Source organism: Ovis aries, chromosome 23 (genome assembly GCF_016772045.2).
Source record: "Ovis aries strain OAR_USU_Benz2616 breed Rambouillet chromosome 23, ARS-UI_Ramb_v3.0, whole genome shotgun sequence".
NCBI lineage: Eukaryota > Metazoa > Chordata > Mammalia > Artiodactyla > Bovidae > Ovis > Ovis aries.
The window spans coordinates 2947521-2965675 of NC_056076.1; positions in this window are offsets into that span (position 1 = coordinate 2947521).

The following is an 18155-nucleotide window of genomic DNA, read 5'->3' on the forward strand; positions in this document are numbered from 1 at the left end:
CTCAACTGGGGAGGTTGTACTAGAGTCTGTTCTACAGCCGAGAAAAGTGAGGTTCACAGAGAGCAAAACGACTTTCCTCAAATCAGAGAGTGAACCAGCCGCAGAAGGGGGTGGGTAGGCCATTCCATCCTTCGTCAATGGTCTGGTGACTGTTTCTAAAGGAAAGCAAATGAAGGAACAGGCCTGGGCCCTTAATCATTCATCTACGTTTGTTTATACAACAGAGACCTGGAGGAAGAGATGGCCAGTGCCGTTGCTCAAACAAAATGTGGGTCAATGCACAGTGAGTTCCGAGACAATCATTGTGTTTCAAATAGTTTACCGCGACCTCTTCCAGTGACAGAGAGTCACCAAGTTCCGGCACCCGGGGTCAGTGTGACTGGGAGTTTCTAACTTCTCTGGATTGCATGCACTTCTCCTACTTGCCAAGGCGGTCGGTGGTGGTGTGTCATTTCCAGGAAAGGTTAGCAAATATGATGTTTGGTATGAATTTATGGTCACTGGGCAACTCAAGATGCATTTTGCTTTTTTCTTGGTTAGAATTTCTTTAGAATCCATTCCTTACCTGGAAATAAAACTGGAGGATGAGGTTTTGCACTGCTCATGGAACCAGAGAGTTCTGGGGGGACTTGGCTGTGAGAAGCCTTCCAGAGTTGAGGTGGCCTGACACCTTAGAGGCAGTGCTGGGGTTTGTGGGGAGCAAGGGGGCTGTTGGGACACTGAGAACAGGAGCCTCTGGTGGGAGGAAACGGTGGGTGCAGTTTCCAAAGTGACAGACCAGGGAACAGACTGCGACCTCTCTAGGAGGTGAAGCCAAGGAAGAGAGTGGCTACTTCTCACCTTTGCACAATGGGTCTTATTTTCCACTGAGGCCTGTCCTGTAATTGTTCATTCTTTTCTGACACGTAGACTGGACAAGCGACCAGCTCCTAGAGATGCCTGCGAAAGTCAGGCCCTCTCAGGCGCACCACTTCTTGGTCTCACTTATCTATTTATTTAACTTTTTTAAAAAGAAGTATAGTTGATTTACAGCATTGAGTTCATTTCTGCTGGACAGCAAAGTAGCTCAGTGATACATGTATATACACTCTTTTTTTAAAATTTTCTTTTCCATTTTGGTTTATCAGAGGATACAGAATGCAGCTCTGTGTGATGCACAGTAGGATCTTGCTGTGTATCCATCCTATACGTAACGGCTGACGCTTGCCAACTTCACATTCCCTCCCTCCCCCAGCCTCCTGGTGAATCCTCCTCCGCCCTGCCCCCTTGGCAACCACAGTTCTATCCTCTGTGTCCGGGTCTCACTTATCTTGGTATTCAAACTCATATGATTCTGCCTTTGGGTTGCTTATTATTAGACAAAATGGCTAGTCATTTTGCGGGGAGGGTGGTGGGCATGCAACTCTGCAGATTAAAAACTTTGATTGGCACAAGGCCCAGGAGAGGAGAGAGGCACTGCACCCAGAAAGAACCTGTGTTCTTTGTGGAAAATGTTTGCTCCATTGAACCAATGAGGGCATCTGTTTACTTCAGTAAGAAGTAGCCGAGTCAATTATGTTTAGATTTTTACTTTTGTCATTGGTTAGTTGCCTTCTTTAGAAAACCCTACACAAATTCCTACATTTATTTCTAATTGGAAAAGGAGTTGGCATTTCAAGCCCCAGATGTCAAAATGGCTTATTCTATAGGAGTTTCAATGAAAAAGAATGTTTTTTTCATCATGTAAAGCTGCAAAACATAAATATCGCTGAATATTTAGAATAGATTCAAAGTAAATTCACACAGAATGAGTGTCGTTATTTTTCCTAATTCTTAGTAACAAATGCCTTTTTAGCCCTTACTCCAACTCCCATTCTAACTCTCAGCTCAAGACCTAAGGCTTTTCCTCACTCTCATTAACCCAGTGCTTTTCATAGCTCCTCTTCATGACTTCACAAGGCCTCAGACACTCCAGCAGAGCTCTGGGCTAGATTGCAGCCTCTTTATCCTCTGCTGGGCTCTAGATAGGGGTCCGTCATAATCAATACAGGTCTGTGATAATTCAAATTGCATTCTCTAATTACCAGATCAATTATATCCAGCTTGTGTGACCGCAGCTTGTGGTCTAAGAGTAAAAGCCATATTCAAGGGCATAAACCTGACCCTTGAGCATTTTCAACATTCCTAACATTTTAAACTTCACCCCAGAAATCTCAGTCATAAATTTGAACTGTTGTCTTTTGATACAGCTGTAAATCTAGGAAAATCATATGACCTTACATAGAAATGAAATACCGATTTACAACAGGAATGTAAACTTTAAATCACTTTAGTCTTTTCCTGGTAGAATTTAAAGTGACCTCTTCAGAACATCCTTACCAAGCCGTATTGGTGGATGCTCTGGAGGTCTTTATTATACACATATCTGTCCCTGGGGAGAAGGGACTATTGACTACCAGCTTTACTTTATTTTTTAGGCATTGTTTGTTTCTATAAGTAACAGAAGCCTCTATCACTTACTCTTCCCAATTAACTTTATCTTAACATCTTGATTTCAGGAACTTTTCCATTTTTGTCCAACTATGGACTTTGAAAAGCCAACAGTTGCATCATCTTTAGAGACACATGCCTGGAAGCCAGGCTTTCTTTATTAATCTCACTATTTACTAAACCAGGCTGTTCAAACTGGACATGAAACCACAGAGATGAGGTGAAGTCATCCTGTTTGTCCTGTATCATTAATTCATATTTTACATTGAAGTGTATAAAAACTATTAGGGCACCTGATGAAGCTATTTGAAGGATAGTGAAGCCTGGTGGGCTGCAGTCCATGGGGTCGCTAAGAGTCGGATACAACTGAGCGACTTCACTTTCACTTTTCACTTTCATGCACTGGAGAAGGAAATGGCAACCCACTCCAGTGTTCTTGCCTGGAGAATCCCAGAGACGGGGGAGCCTGGTGGGCTTCCGTCTATGGGGTCGCACAGAGTCGGACACGACTGAAGTGACTTAGCAGCAGCAGTAGCAGCAGTTTGAGTCTCTTGGGAAAAGATGATATATTATTTAAAACAATAATCTAGATGTCTTTAAAAATTCAGTGCTGATTCTGTGCAATGAAGATCTATTGAGGTCCTCCTTGGGAGAGGCAGGGAAGATGCCAAAAACAGGGGACATGTGTGAGTGAGTGTCCACCTTCAAGGATGTGTTGGTGGGATGCAAAATGCATAGAGAGCAGGATAAGGGGACTTTACAGCTGCTGTTTTAGTGTGAGTGTCAGCTTTTGACATGGACTGTCCTCGTTTAATCCTTACAATTCTGTGATGAAGCTACGAGCACTAGTCCCATTTTACAGAGAGGAGCATGAGCCCTATGAAATGCCCTGCAGAAGAGCACAGAGCTAGAAAACAGAGGTGCTGTCCCTGAGTATCTGACGGGAACCCAGGCTGTGGGAGAGGAGGCAGAGCCATGGCCAGCCGATGCTCTAAACCAGGCTGTGGACCAGGTGTGGTGCTCTGCGGTGGGCGTGGGGAGAGAGGGGCGACGCAGTCATCAGATCAGAGCCTGGTCTCCACCTCTGGGCACTCACCAAAGCTATTAAGTAGTGTTGGTTCATTTCTTTGCTGGAATTCAGGTTTATGTGATGCTGTGAACTTCAAGTCTCGGCATCTTCAATCACTTGACTCACTCAGCAAACATCACAGGTAACCATGAAATGCACGAGTACATTTGAAACACTGGACAAGGTCTTGGCGACTGTGTTCTCTGCCTGGGCTCCCAGGGAGGTGGTCTCCTGGCCTGTGCTCCCCACTTGGGGCAGTTCTGGGCCCGGGGGCATGTGTGTGAAACTGAGGGGGAGTTCCTCCACCTGTGCACAGGTGGCGCCCCTGCAGGAGGTGGGAATGGGCCCACACATCTTGGGCCCTCTTGTGAGGTGCAGTGAATCTGAGCTGGTCCCTACAGTGGAGCGAGAGTGATGGTCCCAGTGTCCCTTTGATGCCGGGTTGCAAGTGAGTGAGGGCCACAAGAGGCGCCTGCACAGTATTTGGAGTGGGGACAGGAGGCAGCTGCCCATGTGACCTGTGGGCCCATCGTGCTCCTGGGGCAGCAGCCAGGCCCCCGGCTCCTTGGCTCCGAGGGGCACCCCCTGCCTTTTCTCCGCTTTCTCAGTCAGTGTGAGCTCGGCCTGCAGGCTCTGTCCTGGGTCAGGCTGCATCAAGAGCCACTGGCACAGTGGACAAGCTCTCTGCTGCTGCTGCTAAGTCGCTTCAGTCATGTCCGACTCTGTGTGACCCCATAGACGGCAGCCCAGCAGGCTCCCCTGTCCCTGGGGTTCTCCAGGCAAGAACACTGGAGTGGGTTGCCATTTCCTTCTCCAGTGCATGAAAGTGAAAAGTGAAAAGTGAAAGTGAAGTCGCTCAGTCATGCCTGACTCTTTTGCGACCCCATGGACTGCAGCCTACCAGGCTCCTCCATCCATGGGATTTTCCAGGCAAGAGTACTGGACTGGGGTGCCATTGCCTTCTCCGGGACAAGCTCTCAGCCTCCTACAAACCTCTTGTTTCATAGGCCTCCCTGTGTCTGAGCCTCTGATGAATGGGCCCCTACATACCCTGTGCCTTGACCTGCGGTCTCCTGCCTGCAGGAACAATGGGCTGGCTGTCCCCGCACCCCCAGCGCCTGTGCAGAAGTCAGGCCCCATCTGCCTCGATGGCTCTGCCTTCCTGGGACTGAGGCAGGGACGGTTTGCTATTGCTGCTCTTTGGCTGTTGGTACTTGTTTGTTGTTTATGCTTTGCTTTTTTTCGGGGAAGGCATCTTCATGCCCCCCATACTAGAAGTGAAATTCGACCAGTCATGTCTGACTTTGCGACCCTATGGACTATACAGTCCATGGGATTCTCCAGGCCAGAATACTGGAGTGGGTAGCCTTTCCCTTCTCCAGGGGATCTTTCCAAGCCAGGGATCGAACCCAGATCTCCCACATTGCAGGTGGATTCTTTACCAAATGTGTGTCTGTTTTCAAGACCCAAGATGTGCCTTGATGGGTTCTCAGGTTGAGATCATCCCTTGTTTAGAACGGGAGTTTGCTCTGAGGCCCTCTCTGCATCGCATGGAGGGCTGTATGGTGGGGGAACTCAGAGCTGCTGAGCTGTCTTCCTGGTTCTCTGCCTGGCGGTGGGCAGCACCTTGAAGCAGGGCCTGTACCTTCTCCGTCCGGGCTTTACAGCTGTTCCTTCCTTGTTCCTGCTCCTGAGCCGTGACTGGGGCTCCCCTGAGCCATGCTGAGTGAACTGCCATGTGTGCTTGTCGCCAAATCATGGCAGAGAGAAGTGCGGCAGGCCCGGGGAGCGGCAGGCAGCTCCGCAGCCCCTGATGCCCATCAACTCCTGTGGTCCAAGCTTCCTCCCTGCCCTGACTTCAGAACTGACCTCCTTCCCATCCCCGAGGAAACTCAGTAACCACCCTCTGACGTTCCTCTCCTGCATCTGCTGACGCTTTCTTTGAAGTGGACACACGGTCTCAGGCCAAATTGTGGGCAGATTGCAACCATTTCCTCTCGTCTTCTTAGGGTTCCACCTCTTGTTCAGAGGTGTCTGTTCTGTTTTAAAGGTTGTTTAATATGTGGGCCCATGAGGGGAGCTCTTTGAAGTGGAAATGTCATATAAATCTAAGGAAAGAGATAGAAAATGCAGCTTCTGTCACCCGTCCATGCCCACCCCCACCCCGCGTTGTGAGAGAAGCCAAGGGCAAGGGGAGGGCCTGGTGAAAGCAGAGCTGGAGGTGTCCTACCCTGGAGCTTTGAATGTGGAGTTCACTGACATCCATCCGCAGCACTCCTGGACACCAGGACACCAGCACACGTGAACACTAGCACACCTGGACAGCAGCACACCTGGACAGCAGCACACCTGGACATCAAGCACACCTGGACATCAAGCACACCTGGACACACGCACATCTGGACACCCAGCACACATGGACAGCAGCACATCTGGACAGCAGCACATCCAGACAGCAGCACACCTGGACACCCAGCACACCGGGACACCAGCACACCCGGACACCAGTACACCCGGTCACCAACACACCCAGATACCGGGACACCCGCACACCAGGAAACACGTACACACGGACACCCACATACCCGCACACCTAGATGCCAGGACACCTGGACACCAGGACACCTGCACCCCAGGACACCCGCAGACCGGGACATGTGCACACCTGGACACCCGCAGACCTGGACATCGAGCACACCTGGACACCAGCAACCTGGACACCCAGCACACCTGGACACCAGCACACCTGGTCACCAGGACACCTGGACACCCAGCACACTTGGACACCCAGCACACCTGGACACCCAGCACACCTGGACACCAGGACACTAGCACACCAGGACACCCGTGCAACTGGACACCCGCACACCTGGACGCTCAGCACACCTGGTCCCAGCACACCTGGACACCGGCACACCTGGACACCGGCACACCTGGTCACCCAGCACACCTGGACACCAGCGCACCTGGTCACTGGCACACCTGGACACCGGCACATCTGGTCACCCAGCACACCTGGACACCCAGCACACCTGGACACCAGCACACCTGGACACCGCACACCTGGACACCGGCACACCCGGTCACTGGCACACCCGGTCACTGGCACACTCGGACACCCAGCACACCAGGACATCAGCACACCTGGACACCCGCACACGTGGACACCGGCACACCTCGGACACCTGCACACCCGGACACCAGAACACCCGCACACCTGGACACCCGCACACCTGGACACCAGCACACCTGGTGACCAGCACACCTGGACACCCAGCACACCTGGACACCAGCACACCTGGGCACCAGCTCACCTGGACACCAGCACACCTAGACACCAGGACACTAGCACACCAGGACACCCGTGCAACTGGACACCCGCACACCTGGACACCAGCACACCTGGTCCCAGCACACCTGGACACTGGCACACCTGGTCACCGGCACACCCGGACACCCGCACACCTGGACACCAGAACACCTGGACACCTGCACACCTGGACACCAGCACACCTGAATACCAGCACCCTGGACACCCAGCACACCTGGATACCGGCACACCTGGTCACCAGGACACCTGGACACCCAGCACACCTGAACATCAGCACACCTGGTCACCAGCACACCTGGTGACCAGCACACAGACACCTGCACACCCAGACACCAGAACATCTGCACACCTGGTCACCGCCACACCTGAACACCAGCACATGTTGTCACCAGCAAACCTGGTGACCAGCACACCTAGACACCCAGCACGCCTGAACACCAGCACACCTGGTCACCAGCACACCTAGACACCGGCACACCTGGTCACCAGCACACCCGGACACCAGCACACCTGAATAGCAGCACACCTGGTCACTCACCCACCTGGACACCCGGACATGTGGACACACACACATCACACCCAGCACACCTGGACACTCAGCACAGCTGAATAGCACACCTGGACACCCAGCACACCTGAACACCAGCACACCTGGACACCGGCACACCTGGTCACCAGGACACCTGGACACCCAGCACACCTGAACACCAGCACACATGGACACCCACACACATGGACACCCGCACACATGGACACCCGCACACTCCGTCACCGGCACACCCGGACACCAGGACACCCTCACACTGGGACACACACAGCTGGATCCCAGCACACCTGGACACCATGACACCGGGACACCAGGACATCTGAACAACAGAATATCCTGACAGGTAGCACACCTGAACACCAGCACACCTGAACACCAGGACACCTGAACACCCAGCACACCTGGACACCAGCACAGCGGGACACCCTCACACCCGGATACCCACACACCTGGTCACCAGCACACCCAGACACCAGCACACCTGGACACCAGCACACCTGGTCACCAGGACACCTGGACACCCGCATACTCTGTCACCGGCACACCTGGACACCAGGACACCCGCACACTGGGACACACACACACAGGTGGACACCCAGCACACCTGGACACCATGACACCTGGACACCAGGACACCTGAACAACAGAACACCTTGATGGCTAGCACACCTGAACACCAGTACACCTGAACACCAGGATACCTGAACACCCAGCACACCTGGACACGTAACAAACCTGAACACCAGCACACCTGGTCACCAGCACACCTGGACACCCAGCACACCTGGACACCAGCACAGCGGGACACCCACACACCCGGACACCCGCACACGCGGACACCCAGCACACCGAGACACCCAGCTAACCTGAACACCAGCACACCTGGATACCCAGCACATCTGGACACCAGCACATCTGGTCACCAGGACACCTGATCATCAGGACACCTGAACACCAGGACACCTGGACATCCACACACCTGGATACCTGCACACCCGCATACCTGGACACCCAGCACACCTGGACACCCAGCACACCTGAACACCAGCACACCTGGACACCCAGCACACCTGGACGCTGGCATACCTGGTCACCAGGACACCTGAACATTGGCACACCTGGTCACCAGCACACCTGGACACCCAGCACACTTGGACACCAGCACACCAGCACAACAGAACATCCGCACGCCCGGACACCTGCACGCCCGGTCACCTACATGCCTGGACACCCAGACGCCCGCACTCCAGGACACCCGCACACCTGGATACCTGCACATTGGACACCTGTACACCTGGACACCCAGTACACCTGGACACCCTGCACACCTGGTCACCAGGACACCTGGTCATCAGGACACCTGGTCATCAGGATACGTGAACTGCAGAACATCTGGACACCCAGCACACCTGGACACCCAGCACACCTGAACACACAGCACACCTGAACACCAGCACACCTGGACAGCCAGCACACCTGAACACCAGCACACCTGGTCACTTGCACCCCTGGACACCCGGAAACGTGGACACACACACCTCACACCCAGCACACCTGGACACCCAGCACAGCTGAATAGCATACCTGGACACCCAGCACACCTGGACACCCAGCACACCTGGTCACCAGCACACACGGATACCAGGACACCCACACCCTTGGACACCACACACCTGGACACCCGCACACATGGACACACACACACCTGGACACCTAGCACACCTGGACAGACACCCAGCACACTTGGACACCCAGCATACCTGAACACCAGCACACCTGGTCATCAGCACACCTGGACACCCAGCACATCTGGACACCAGCACACCTGAACACCAGCACACTTGGACACCAGGACACCAGCACACCAGGACACCTGCACACCTGGACACCCGCACACCTGGACACCCAGCACACCTGAACACCAGCACACCTGAGCACCCTCATACCTGGTCACCAGCACACCTGGACACCCAGCACAGCTGAATACCAGCACACCTGGACACCTAGCAGATCTGGACACCTGCACACCTGGACACACACATACCTGAACACCCAGCACACCTGGACACCTGCACATATAGACACTCGTCATACCTGGACACCCCACACACCTGGACACCTGGTGCATCTGGACACCTGGCGCACCTGGAAACCCACACACCTGGACACCCGCACACCTGGACACCCGCACACCTGGACACCCAGCACAACTAGACACCCAGCACAACTAGACACCCAGTATAAGTAGACACCCAGCACACCTGGACACCAGCATTTCTGGACATCTGCACACCTGGACACCAGCATACCTGGAGATAAAAAGGTATTTATGATTCTTGGACCATGAGTAAATATATATATATATATATATATATATATATATATATATATTTGTTGTTTAGTTGCTCAGTCATTTCTCTTTGTGAACCCATGGACTGTAGCATGCCAGGGTTCCCTGTCCTTCACTATCTCCCAGTGGTTGCTGAAACTCATGTCCAGTCAACCAGTAGTACCATCCAACCATCTCATCCTCTGTCATCCCATTCTCCTGCCTTCAGTTTTTCCTAGCATCAGGGTCTTTTCCAGTGAGTTGTCTTTTTGTATCAGGTGGCCAAAGTATTGGGGCTTTGACTTCAGCATTAGTCCTTCCAATGAATATCTAGGGTTCTGCCCTAAGCCCAAAACCCTGGATCTGGAAGTCAGGCATGGCTGGCCCCCCAGATGGCCTGCTGGCTGCTAGACCAGCAGGGTGAAGTCTGGTTCTCTGAGGACACAGACCCAGCAGACACAGAGATGCTGGCTGAGAGAGACACCGCTGTTGCCATTATGAAGTAAGTTTCTTATGAAGGGGAGCACTTGTATCCTAGGGGTCTCGTCTGCACATATGGGGTGAGAATCTGAACACCTGACTGTTGTCCGGGCAGAGACCAGATGGTGGGCGTCAGGGATGACTTGTGGACTGTTGCTGTGGGCCTAGGGGACTTGAGGTCTAAGTATGCTCCATTATGAGGCACCACCAGGATATCAGCAGTCCTGCAAAGGTGCTTTAGAATACAAAAGAGGAAACGACGTTTACTTATGGTTTACATGAAGCATTTTGTTTGAAATATAAAAATTTCTGAATCTAATTACTTGCAAATGTAAACGCATATGCCATTTGAACAAACAATAGATACTCCTTAGATAAGCTTAAAAGAGCATAGAATTTTACCTTCTCTATTTTAAATCCTCACGACACAGAGCAGGACAATGGATCACTTGGAGTCATTCAGCATTCATGGAGGTGCAGAGCACCAGGAAAACCGCATCACTTAGAATGTAATTTTTACATGCCAGACAATCTGGAGTGCTGGATTTCTTTTGAATGGTTCTAGTTTTCTTATAATGTGTCAGCCAAGCCCAGTATGATTCTACACTCTCAGGTAAAACTAATCAGGAGAGGATTTATTAGGTTTTTGAAATGTTTGTAAGTTGCCTTGACATTTAATTCACATTGTGTCTCATTTCCGTGTAACTGCTTGTCGGGGAAGCTGTGGATGTTGCGATTTTTTAAGGAGATTTTGGAGGAAGACTCTCCCCCAAAAGGCATAATTATTTATCTTTATTTTTCTTTAAGGAAAATTCAACCTCCCCCCTGTACTTTAAGGTTCTAGGAGCAAAGCACCTCTGAGTTTCTGTGCGGTTGTGTTGAAAGTGGTCCTCAGCCAATGCCCTGTGTGCAGAAGACACTTTCGTGGTGTGTTCTACACAACTTTCTCTATTCTTAGAAGAAAAAAAAAAAAGGCAAATAGCCAAGGAAGAATGATGAGTGATTTTCCCGTGAAGAACAATACATCAAGAATATCTAAATTAATTTAACAATTACAAGGAATATTCTTGGCCACATCAATTTAAGGTATGCTGGCAAGCGGGAAATGATTTCCAATTTATATATGTCATTTCTGATATTTCTTCAGTAGCTAAGAAAAAAGAGAGAGAGAGAATTTTTGGATTTCTGCTAAATTGACCCATAATAGTTTTTTTATGGCTTTTTGTGTTTGAATAGTTGGCAAGGGTCATGTAAAGGTCAGGAGTTTTAACTCAAGACCCGTCCTCATCTTCTCTAGGAAAGTAAGTATTAAAGGAAAGAATAAAAGAAATGAATAAACAAGTTTCATTGTCGGTTCCGTGCAAAATGTCCTCTAGTGATTAATTAATTATGATGAGAAGTTTCCATTTATGATAGAACCTTTTATGGTAGAGCTGATTATTGAAGCAAATGATCAGCTGTAGCATGGAAATAGCTGGTGTTTGGGTTTGGGTGGAGAATGAGCAGATGCCCTTTAGTGGCGTAAACGTGTCTCCTTCATGACCATTTCCTTGCAAAGGTGAAAGACAGCCCCTCTGACTCCAGACTCTGAACGTCGATGGTTTAAAGTGGAAACTTCGTGCTCTGAGAGCTAATACCGTTGTCTTTGAGGGGTGGGTTTGCTCCGGCCGCTGTAACCAAGTACAGTGAGTGAAGCAGAGGGGGCTAGACTCACGAGCCAAGGCCGCTTGATGGCACCTCGAGCTGAGAGACGGGGGCCGGTGGCCCAGGGTGTAGCGTGCATGTGAGGAGACCAAGCTCGGGGCCCCAGGAATTTCAACAGTGGGAATTCCAGGAGGTGCAGGGGAGTCGGCCGGGGGGCGTGCAGAGGAGGGCCCACAGGAAGAGGGGCAGCAAGCGGCACGGGGAGCTGGACGTGAAGGGGAGAAGGCCAGGGGTGAGGGGGGGCACGGCTGGGGCAGCCGCTGGTCAGGGGGGAGGTGGGCAAGGCTGGGTTCGCGGCTTCCTCGGGCTTTCGTGGTCCTCATAGCGGTTTCGGTGGTTGGTGAGACCCAAACCTGATTGGGATGATGGAAAGAGAGGACAAGAGAAGACACGGAGCTGTCAGGTAGAGGCAACTCCATCAGCCCCCGGAGCAGAAGCACCCCCTCCCGGTGTGTGACCGCTGCTAACGGTGGCCTGTGCTCCAAGGCCTCAGGAGCAGTACCTGCTGCTCGGTGGGCAGATGGGAAGGAAGCTCGTGCCCGCTGGGGCATGCGGCCTAGGCGGGGACCAGGCCGTCTGTTTCGGGTGCTGGAGGAGAGGTGGGAGCCGGGAGGGAAGTTGAGCATCGCCTTCTCTGTGGAAGACCTCGACGTCTGTGCTCAGGGTCTTTTCTGCTCCTGGGCTTCTTACCATCCAGAGCTGACATCAACTTCCACTTTTCACCTCTTAGACATTTCTAGAGGAGTGACACATCATAGCCAGGAAATTAAGGAGGTAAAGAGCTGGCTGCAGAGGCCCCTGGGACCCGAGGTGTGTGTGGGTTTGGAATTGCTCATCATCATGTTGGATGCCCTGGTGGCTCAGATGGTCAAGAATCTGCCTGCAAGGCAGGACACCTGGGTTCCATCCCTGCATCAGGAAGATCCCCTGGAGGAGGGATAGGCTGCCCACTCCAGTATTCTTGGGCTTCCCTGGTGGCTCAGACAGTAAAGAATCTGCCTACAAGGCGAGAGACCTGAGTTCCATCCCTGCATCAGGAAGATCCCCTGGAGATGAGCATGACTAGCCACTCCAGTATTCGTGCCTGAAGCCTGGCAGGTTACAGTCCATGGAGTCGCAAAGAGTCGGACGTGACTGAGCAACAAACACACACACATCTTGGATTTAGTTCCTGGAGGCAAAGAAAGTGAAAGTTCAGGTTTGCAGATCACCTGTCCCCCTGGGGTGCACGAGGGCCTTCACGTGCCGCTGTGGCCCCGCTGCAACTGGGACACAGGAAATGCAGACAGTTGGGGGAGGAGGGGTCAGAGGGAGCCTCATGCGGAAGGCCGTTTCACAGAATGAGCCCCGCAGAACTGCCATGGATGTCAGGGAGAGGCTTCCCCCTCGGGAGGGGTGCATTGGGAAAAAAGCCTTCTGAAAGTGGTGTCAACATGCTAACAGGTGTGCACCGGGCTAAATACAGAACACACACCGCCACGGAGCCACCTTGCTCTCAGTGACAAAGCCCTTGATCGTGAGCACCAGCAGAAGGGCCCGCGGTGCGGCTGGGGACATCCAAGGGGCCTCCTCAGCGGAGCTCTGTGCTCACCTCCCGCAGAGCAGGCTCGCTCACCAATTTTTAGATTCTCAAATTCCCTATGAAAGAAGTTATTTTTATCAGCTAAGGAATTGTCGGCAGGCCTTGAAGTCAAACCCGCCGTTGTCAGACGCCTTGACCTGCCCCTGCCAGGAAAAGCTACAAAAAGTCACAATTTGAGGACAGAGATTGTAGCTCTGGAGCCTACTTGTCTTAGAAGAAAGCCCTTTGGTAATGATTTTCAATTAAAAAGTTTTATTGGATATACTCTGTCCTCCTTTGCCTAGGGAAAATCTCCCTGGGGTGTGGGTAAAATTCAAAGTAGGTGAGACCATGAAACCTGCCTCCCCCTGAAAGCAAGGTAATCTGCAATTCATATAACTTTCTGGAACTTGGAAATTCCTGTTCTGTTAGGTAGGGTCAGCTATTTTGGAAGCAACTATTTAGCCCTAAGACTTACATAGCAACTTATATTTTTATCTTTGAGGATTGTTGTGAAATTTTAGGAAACACGTCAGCTGGAATTGCTTCTGTGTTACAGAAGGAGCTGGTATTCCCGCCCTGGGTAATTGTTTGTGGCTGATTAAGAAATCGCTCCTCTGTCCATGGGATTTTCCAGGCAAGAATACTGAAGTGGCTTGCCATTTCCTTCTCCAGGGGATCTTCTCCATTCGGGGATTGGATCTGGGTCACTTGCATTGTGGGTGATTCTTTGCCAACTGAGGCACCAGGGAAGCGCCCAGAACATCGCTTAGATGCCTGGGTTCATGTGTGTGATGCCCACCATGGATGCAGGCCTCGACAGACCTCTGTAGGCTCTAGCCCTGAGGCTGTGGCCCTGGTGTGTGGCCCGTGTCGGGAGTGGTGGCCTCCTCTGTCCTGTGCTCCCTGGCAGCTTATCCTGGGAGTAGATCATCAAAGCAGGGGGACGCCAGGTCAGAACACGATGCTGACTTTCTGCCGTGACTCACTCACAGACGTCTGGGGCTGAGCTGAGGTTCAGCCAGTTGTTGGCTGGTTCCCTCGTGCCGGCCTTGGCAGGGTGTTGGCTTTCTTTCCTCTGGGACCTCCTCTTCCATCCTGACTCCCAGATCTCTAAACTGGCTGCGCTGCTGGCATCTCTCCTGCCTTCTTCTCTCTGTGAGAGTGCAAAGCTGGGCTGCCTTGCTCCTGGGGCCTCTGCCGCCTGACGCCGTTTCCTCGGCAGGACCGTGTCCTCACCAGCCTGTCTCCGTGCACGGTGACTCGCAGCCCTGCAGCCTGATCTCAGCCCCCTCAGGTCCTCAACCTCTGCTCAGCAAAACAAGAGGTTGGAGAAGCCCGAGGTCCAAGTGAGCTTGAGTGCACTGGGAGGAGAAGGCTTCCTGGAGGGATGAGATGGAGATGCTTGTCTAACTTGAGAGGAAAAGTCTCTACCAGGGTGGCTGAGTCAGGGAAGGGGCCAGGCTGCATCAGGGCATACAGTCCACTGGGCCCCTCTGCAGGCACTGAACGTGCAGAATAACCTCATGCCGGTGTTCTCAGTGATACGGGGAGGAAGGCACATTTTGCAGATGGCTTCTCTGAATCTTAGTTTCCTTCAGGAATTTGTACAAGATGCCAGGGGTTCCCTGGTGGCTCAGCAGTAAAATAATCCATCTGCAATGCAGGAGACACAAGAGATTCAGGTTCGATCCCTGGGTCAAGAAGATCCCCTGGGAGGAAATGGCAAGCCACTCCAGTATTCTTGCCTGGAGAATCCCATGGACAGAGGAGCCTAGTGGGCTGCAGTTCATGGGGTCACAAAGAGTTGGACATGACTTAGCATGCTTGCATACAAAAGGCCCCACAGTGAAATGAGGAACAAGGTCAAGATCCCCACACTTGGGCCCAGAGTGATGGAGGACATTGACTTTACAGAAAGAGGAGGGATGCTGAGTGGGGAGGAAAAGGCCGGTGGGGCTTGGCACCAACTCACGGAGGACTTCAAACCCAGGTGGGGAGGTCAGGGTGTGAAATTACAGGTGAGGGGAGCTGCTGTGTGTTTTTGAGGAGACAGCCCTGAAACAGGTTTAAGGAAGATTGGTGATGTGCCAACAGTACAAACATGACTGAGCAAAGGAAGGGCTAAGATTTGGAGGTTGAGGGAGGAGGAGACTGTCATGATGTAGACAATGAGATTTGCGGGTGGAGAGATTGTGGGGAGCATAGACTCTTGTTCTGCATTCGTGGGTGAGCTGAGGTCCCACAAGGAGAGCAGGTAGAAGAAAGGGAGTGAGTTGGGTGTGGACAACTGCTTTCTCTCTGGGGAATTATGGCCAAACTTAGACGGGAGATTTGATCTTTCTTTAAATGAGAGTGATTGATGTAGATGGTGAATCCACTCAGGAGACTGTAAATTTAGCCTGTGTCTGTGTTTAGCGTAACTGTTAACACTGATAGGAAACAAGCGATGAAGGTGGTTTTACACTGTTGAGTAGAGAGTTCTCTTTGACGATGCGATTCACAGAGATGGAGCTGAATGAGGTTACTCGTCCAGGGTTTTGTAATTTGTTTTCAGCTGGACTTGCAGTATCCTGGTGTGAGCAGAGCGAGTGGCCTCTTTGAGGGGACCCCTGTGTTCTTTGGGGCTGGGCTGGGCTGGGCTGGGGGAGGCAGAGGTCCAGGCATTGGTGGCATTTGAGGAGGTGAGGATGAGCTATAACCTTAGTCACTCATAGGTTCAAAGAAAGATGTGTTGACATTGGGAAGAGCTATGACCCAGAACCCTCCTGCATGGATTCTCAGGGTCCCCCCGTGGAGTAAGAGAGCCCCGTTCTTCCTGGCTACTGATCCACCTGAGACATGGGCTGCTCACTCCTCCAGGGCCTGGTTTCCCACACGGGGTCCAGTTGCCTCGAATGGAAAACTGCAGGTCCTGGCAGGAATGGTGCTTCAGAGAGGTCTTCATCTCCCCAGCACCTTGAGTTCTCCTGATGCGAGCACACCTTCTGATTTGGCTAGTGTTTTATTGCTGATGAAATGCTTTTGCAGGACTTGGCCGGTAACTCAGCTGGTAAAGAATCCGCCTGCAATGCAAGAGACCCCCGATCAATTCCTGGGTCAGGATGATCTGCTGGAGAAGGGATAGGCTACCCACTCCAGTATTCTTGGGCTTCCTTGGTGGCTCAGCTGGTAAAGAATCCTCCTGCAATGTGGGAGACCTGGGTTCGATCCCTGGGTTGGGAAGATCCCCTGGAAAAGGGAAAGGTTACCCACTCCAGAATTCTGGCCTGGAGAATTCCATGGCTGTATAGTCCATTGGGTCGCAAAGAGTCGGACATGACTGAGTGACGTTGACTTGCACTTTCAGATGCTTTTGCAGGTAGGACCTGGTCCTGTGGTCAAGCTTGGGACCCTGGGGTGGTGGTTTGTCCCTGGGACTAGAGCTGGTTCCTTCCAGAGTGGCAGGAGACCAGCCTTCCAAAGGAAGGAGGGGATTGAAACTGGGAACTCTGGAGAGCTTAGGAGTGGGTGATGATACTTGGAAACTTAAAGTGGATATTTATGGCTGTAGTCTTGAAAGGATCCGTGGTTTATAAAGTTTCTGCTCTCCCAAGCCTTGCCTTTGTTGTGGTTCAGCTGGTCAGTCATGTCCGACTCTGTGACCCCATGGACTGCAGCACACCAGGCTGCCCTGTCTTTCACCATCTCCCAGAGCTTGCTCAGACTCATGTCCATGGAACCACTGATGCCGTCCAGCTATCTTGTCCTTCCTCTGCCATCCCCTTCTCCTCCTGCCTTCAATCTTTCCCAGCCTCAGGGTCTTTTCCACTGAGTCAGATCTTCGCATCAGGTGGCCAAAGTATTAGAACTTCAGCTTTACCATCAGTCCCTCTAATGAATATTCAGGGTTGATTTCCTTTAAGACTGACTGGTTTGATCTCCTTCCAGTCCAAGGGACTCTCAAGAGTCTTCTCCAACACCACAGTTCAAAAGGATCAGTTCTTCGGTGCTCAGCCTTCTTCATGGTTCAACTCTCGCATCCATACATGACTACTGGAAAAACTATAGCTTTGACAATATAGGCCTTTGTTGGCAAAGTAATGTCTCTGCTTTTTAATACTCTGCCTAGGTTGGTCATAGCTTTTCTTCCAAAGAGCAAGCATCTTTTAATTTTATGGCTGCAGTCACCATCTGCAGTGATTTTTGAGCCCCTGAAACTAAAGTCTCTCACTGTTTCCATTGTTTCCCCATCTATTTTCCATGAAGTGATGGAACTGGATGTCATGATCTTAGTTTTCTGAATGCTGAGCCTTGCCTACGGCCACCAAGAGTATCCTGGGGTGGCGAGGAGCTGGGAAGTGCAGCCCCCCTCGATCTGCCCTTGTCCCTCTGCAGAGACAGAGACTAAGCTAACCTGGAAAAGAGCTGACCCCACGCTGACCCCACATGCTGGCCTCGGGGGAGCCCACGTCCCTGTCTTAACAGCAGGGCCCCTCCGTGTGCTCTTCTGACACGAATGGCAGGCTCTCGGTGGGCTGTCGGAGCTCTCACAGACGCTGAGGTGAAGGAAGCAGACAGATAGATCCCTTCCTCCTTCCCATGACTGGGCCAGGCCAGCGGCTGCCTCGCCACACACGGCAGGGCTCTGGAGGGCTCTCCCCCTTTATCTGCGAGTGTCTCCAT